Source organism: Balaenoptera physalus (genome assembly GCF_965194825.1).
Source record: "Balaenoptera physalus genome assembly, chromosome: 10".
Lineage (NCBI taxonomy): Eukaryota > Metazoa > Chordata > Mammalia > Artiodactyla > Balaenopteridae > Balaenoptera > Balaenoptera physalus.
Window position 1 is genome coordinate 106,681,658 of NC_138889.1, and position 6,112 is coordinate 106,687,769.

The 6,112-nt window shown below is 52.7% G+C and overlaps 1 long non-coding RNA gene across 1 annotated transcript in view; it reads left to right on the top strand.

Annotated features, from left to right (window-relative positions):
• The window catches only part of LOC309668086, a 217,791-nt gene extending 211,916 nt beyond the window's left edge, over positions 1–5,875 (top strand). Inside the window, exon 2 of the long non-coding RNA XR_014268081.1 lies at positions 3,324–5,875. This is a non-coding gene — a long non-coding RNA (uncharacterized lncRNA). The remainder of the gene's footprint in view (positions 1–3,323) is intronic.
• Positions 5,876–6,112: the final 237 nt, after the last annotated feature.

Here is a 6,112-nt window from a genome sequence, read left to right on the forward strand (position 1 = left end):
TTCCCATTGGCCAATTTCAAATCTCGCGAGCGCCGGTTGTTCCGCTTGCCCCGGCCCGGGTGCCGTCGCAACCGCACCTGTTTCGTCCCGCTCCTTGTGGGGCGGCTCGCGGGAATGCTGTGGTTGGGAAGGCTGGAAGTGGGAGTTCGGAGCGAGGAGGTCCCAGGGTCTGCGCGCCTTCCATACCCGGCGAGACCCCCAGTTAGACACCCCAGTACCCTGAATACGCGCCCCACCCGCAGTTCCCCCAGGAACGGTCCTCCTCCTCCCACTGGCTCAGAATCCCCAGCGCCTCCTGTCTGCGCTGCCCTTCCTTGCCTCCTCCTCTCGCCCCTGCTTCTCTGACACTCCCTCTCATCTCCTCATCTTTTATCTGCTTTGGGAGAGGGAGAGACAGGAATGAAGTAGTGGAGAAAGCTGAGGGAGTAGAACATCCAAGGCGCGGGGTGGTGATTGGGGAAAGAAAAATGGGAAGGGAGGAGGCCGATGGGGAAAGACCAACCAGCAGCAAGAGGTCTGAGCTCCCCTCAGGCCAAGAATTGGGAGATGGACACTAGCAGTGGAGGACACATATGACATATAACATGTGGGGGAAAAGAGATGGCCTCCCTAAAGAGGCTGCATCTATGGGGGGGATGTGAAGAGGAAGCCGAGGCCCTCCAGCACTTGAGTTTTGAGGAAGTGAAATCGGAAATTCCCTATGTGGGGTGGAGGGGAAACACGGGGCAACAGTGAAATCTTGTGGGAACTTAGGGGGAATTAAAAAACCCAAATACTTCTGCTTTCCTCTCTGGGTCACCACCAGTTACCATGCTTTACTCTGACCTGTGCCTCCTGCCCTTAACCAGTTCCTGGCTGTTCCATTAGGCTCATTCCCCCACCATCCTTCCCAGCCACACGTAGGCCCCCTTGGCTGTCCAGGATGGTGAGAATCTTCAGTGGGTGATGTCAAAGCTTTGGAGACTGTGATTGTTATGTAACCAGTATCAGGACACCAGAGTGCCAGGGGTGGGGGTGGTGGGTGCTCCTGGACAGATCTAAGGTGCACCTGGGAACTTGGAGGCCTCATGTCCAACTTTCTGGCTTCTGGGAAATGTGGGAGCCTTGAGGGCTTGGTGCCTGTTATCAGAGAAGAAAGCAGGCTGGTAGTCTAAGAGGACAGAGGCAGGAACTCAAAACTGAGAATAAGCAGAGTATTAGGGGAGCGGAGTCAAGAGGGGGCGAGATGAGAGTTTTGTTGTTGTTGTTTTAATATTTTTTTGGCTGCGCCACACAGCATGTGGGATCTTATTTCCTGGACCAGGGAGCGAACCCGCGCCCCCTGCAGTGGAAGCGTAGAATCTTAACCACTGGACCGCCAGGGAAGTCCCAGATGGGAGGTCTGATCGCCCACCCCTTGTAGGATCAGGCCTCAGTGCCTTCTGAGGGAATAAATCACATTAAACCGATTGCCTTCCCTCCCCCTCCCTGACCATTGGAGAGCAGCTGAGTAATTCCAGCCCTGTCTGCAGTCTTAGGTCCCTGACTTACTGCTTTTATTTGGGATTTCATTAGTATTCTTTTCATCAATCACAGTAAAACACAGAAGCCATGAGACTCTTTCTTTGGCTTTCTCCTTAAAAGGGGATATTGAGACCCCTAGGCAGGGCTGTCACCAGAGGCTATGTGCCAGCTGATGACCAGGAGCCTCTGGCAGGCCCAGTCCAGACTTCCAGGGCCAGCCTTTGAAGCCAAAGGACTTACCTCCTACATGGCACTTTGAAGGGTCCACCCCGGAGATGTAATTTCTGGGATGTTCCAGGGAAGGGCCCGAGGCTGAGGATACTGAAAGAGGTGGTTGTCTAGTGGCCTGAATGAGGGTTCCACAAGCTTGTCCCAGCAGCTCTCATGTTGACCTGCCATGGTTTTCACATCTCCCTAGAGCCTTGTGTGCTGGGAAAACCCAGCCCTAAAAAACTGAAAACAACAAAATGTTCCTGGGTTATTTATAAATGAAACCAGCCCCTGTTGGTTATGTATGGCTGCTTGAGTTTCTCCAAGGACTCAAGGACTGGAAGAAGGGATTTCTCTCCCTCTGAGACGCCAGTGGGCAGAAACTCGTTTCCCCAGTTTCGCAGAGCTGGCACCTAGGTCCTGGGCAGCTTCCATATCTAGTAATGCCCCAGCTTGTGAAAATGTCCTAACTTACTTTCTTTCTTGTTTTTTTGTGTAGGATAGATTCTGTTGGCTGGGAAAGTTTCATAAAACATGAATGAGCCATTTCACTTTTGGTGTCTCCTCATTGTTTTTGGCTGGTTCCCTGGCAAAAGGTTGAAGAAGGTTTCAAATATTTTCCTTTTCCTCAGAAATGATGCCCATTCCCCCACTCCCAGTGTTTTCTTCCTTTAAATTCACATACATACACTGCCAAACCCCGCCTTGGGTGCCACTAAGTCTCCTTGGAGACTGCTCCCAGCTAGCAGGAGGGGGTCACCTGCTTGACCTCAAAGCAGTCTGCTCAGCCCCATAATGGCCTGGTCTAGAGAAGTGTCTACATGCCCCCTGAAAACAACTTAAAAAGAAAAGAAAAGAAACACAGAGTTTTCCTCTAAATATGGCAGAAATATCAGGCTGGGAAAAGCCAATAACACATAGGTTTGTCCCTGGGATGAGGAGTGGTTCATTTTTCCACCGAGAAAGTTTTCATATAAGCGCAGTTTTCGTTCTTACAGTCATGAGTAAGAGATTTGGCCAACAGATCACTTTTGCCAGAACAAGGTAAAGAACCAGGGAGTTCTGTTCCTTTGCAGCCCGGGGGCTCCAGCACCAGCCAGAGGGCATCCTTCCACCCCATGGGGCCTCTCTGCGGAAGATGCACAGTTGCTGGACTCCAAAGGCCTCTGCAGGTGTCCAGCTTGGAGGTGACTGAGTGTCAGGGCTGCTCAGGATCTCTGCCTTCAGATCCCAGTAAGAAAAAGCCCAAGGCCTGGGGATGTTGAGTGGCTTGCTTGAAGTCACCTAGGTTGAATGAGAAGCTGGACCTTTGGAATCTTAACACTGTGCTGTTTCCACAATCAAACCATTTGAAGTTGCAAGGTCGGGCTGGTAGCAAAGCAAGAGGGTTTGAAGAGCCTCTTTCCCAGGTACGGGCTGGGGTGAACTCTGCCCTGAAGCAGCAGCTCCAACTCTGTAGCCAGGGGGGCCCTGCCAGGGTGCTGTGTACATATAACCACGTGGTGATTTGCAGAGCTGAGCTGCAGAGGCCTCCGAGCACTTTTGATAGAAACTATACTGCAGGGGCTTCCCTGGTGGCGCAGTGGTTAAGAATCCGCCTGCCAGCGCAGGGGACACGGGTTCGAGCCCTGGTCCGGGAAGATCCCACATGCCGCGGAGCAACTAAGCCCGTGCGCCACAACTACTGAGCCTGCGCTCTAGAGCCCGTGAGCCACAACTACTGAAGCCCACGTGCCACAACCACTGAAGCCCGTGTACCTAGAACCCATGCTCCTCAACAAGAGAAGCCACCGCAATGTGAAGCCCACGCACCGCAACGAAGAGTAGCCCCCGCTCGCGGCAACCAGAGAAAAGCCCGCGCGCAGCAATGAAGACCCAACGCAGCCAAAATAAATAAATAAAATAAAATAATAAAATAAATAAATTAAAAAAAAAAAAGAAACTATACTGCAGGGCTGGAGGAGACCACCCCCTGCTGGGCTTCTAAACGCGTGTCTCCGTCCTGGTGGCCTCTGGCCCCATCTTGCAGGAGCTGCTGAGGCAGGAGCTGCAGCTGAACTCAGGGTACAGTCTTTACCTAAACTCCCTGGAGAGCTCAGGCACCATTCCAACCCTGCCCTCCAGGCCTTTGCTGTGGACACATCACATCAGGGGACTTCCAGAGAAGTGGTTTATCATTTTCATGTGAGAATTCTGCTTTCTACAGCGATACCATTAGGGGTCCCTTGGCAGGGTCTTGGGATCCCCTTACTCTACACTGATGGGAATAGTGGGTGTAACCCCGATGTCCCCGTGGTCTCAGAAGCCTGAGAGTACACACGAGGCGTGTGGATGTTGCTGCCTGAGTGACCACAGTCCTAGCCCCCCGGGGGGGAGTGCAGCCACTTGCCTTCTCACATATTCTCCCAGCATGTTCTTCTGCTCCAGCTTCCTCTCCCTCCCCACAGCCTCTCTGCCCTGTGCCCCCATGGCTGGCGGCTGCCCTGAGCCTCACCATGGGCCTCGCAGGCTGGGGGCTGGAAAGTAAGTCTGGGGCTGGAGAGTAAGTCTATCTCCGGTCGTGTGTCACACTCAGCCACCAGGGCACAGAGACCAATGCATCTTTTTTTTTTTTTTCTTTTGGTCACGCAGCACGGCTTATGGGATCTTAGTTCCCCACCCAGGGACTGAACCCGGGCCCTCAGCAGTGAAAGCATGGGGACCTAACCACTGGACTGCCAGGGAATTCCTGAGACCAGTTCATCTTTAACAAGCCCAGCCCCTCTGGTCCCTGGCCCAGCGCCTCACACCCACACCTCATCGGGGGTCAGACGTTGTGTGCAAGGCCACCCTCCAGTCCCTTCTGCTGACCTAACACCTTCCTCCTCCTTCCCCCAAATCAGTCTCCATCCAGGTGGCTTGGAGCTGGGTGGTCTACGCAGCTGCCCCAGCCCACCTACCCTGCCAATAGTCAGTGTCTCACCTCCGTTTTGGCCCAGCTAGAACATTCCCCGGACCTATCCTTCATCCTGACCTTCAGTACAGGTGATGGGGATGGGTCATCTGAAAAGGGACCAGAAGTAGGGGAGATGGGAGGGCCCATGGCTGCCCAAGCTCCATGCTCACTCCCAGAAGTACATGTTGGGGCTTCTCGAGGGGCAGGAATGCAACGGGACCCTTCCCAGAGTTGCTCATCCAGCCTGGCCTGCTACCCTTTACCTCCCAATACCTCCCCCTGAAAGGTCCCCCGCTTGCCCTTTGGTAATTGTGGTAGGCAGAATTCTGAGATGTTCCCAAGATTCCCCAACCTGGTGTACACACCCTGCATAATGCCTGGGACTGTGAATATGACGCATATGACTCGTGACAAGTCATGTTTGATGGTACAGTTGACTTCAGATAGGAGATTATCCGAGTGGCCTGAGCTCTTTATTTTATTTTTATTATTTATTTATTTTTGGCCGCGCCACACAGCATGCAGGATCTTAGTTCCCTGACCAGGGACTGAACGTGCCCCCTGCAGTGGAAGCCCAGAGTCTTAACCACTGGACCACCAGGGAAGTGCCGCCCTAGCTCTTTAAAAGCAGAGTTTTCTCTGGCTGCTGGCAGAGGAAGTCAGAGATTCAAAGCGCAAGAAGGATTTGATGTGGCATTGTTGGCTTGAAGTTGGAGGGAGACCATGTGGAGAAGAATGTGGGTGGCCTCTAGGCGCCTAGAACAGCCCCCAGCTGAAACAAGCAAGGAAATGGGGACCTCACTCCTACAGCTGCAAGGACGGAATCCTGCCAATGCCTGCCAACCAGTAAGGATGAGCATGGAAGCAGATGGCTCCCAGAGCCCCCAGAAGAGAACTCAGCCTGGCCAACACCTGATTTCAGCATTCGAGACTCTGGACTTCTGACCTACAGACCCGTGAGCTAATAAGTGACTATTGTTTTAAGCCACTTAGTTTGTGGTCGTTTGTTGTGCGGCAATAGAAGACTCCTACAGCAATGGATTTGTCTTTTTGTCAATCAACAATTTATTTGATTGGCAACTCCTGGCAACAGGAGATGAGAAGAAAATGAAAGGAAACTAAAGTGATCGTGGACTACCAATAACTGGGAAAGCAGATTTCAAACTGAATACGATGTCACGTGGCTTGATACACACACACACACACACACACACACACACACACACACGGTATTCTCAACTGGAGGTGACTCTGCTCCCCAGGGGACACTTGGCAACGTCTGGAGACATTCCTGGTTGTCACAACTTGAGGGATCTGCTGGCATCTAGTGGGTAGAGCCCAGGGATGCTGCTAAGATCCTTCAAGGCCCAGGACAGCCTCCCACAGCCAAGAAATATCTGGCCCTGGCCCAAAATGTCAGTAGGGCAGAGGTTCACACACACACACACACACACACACACACAC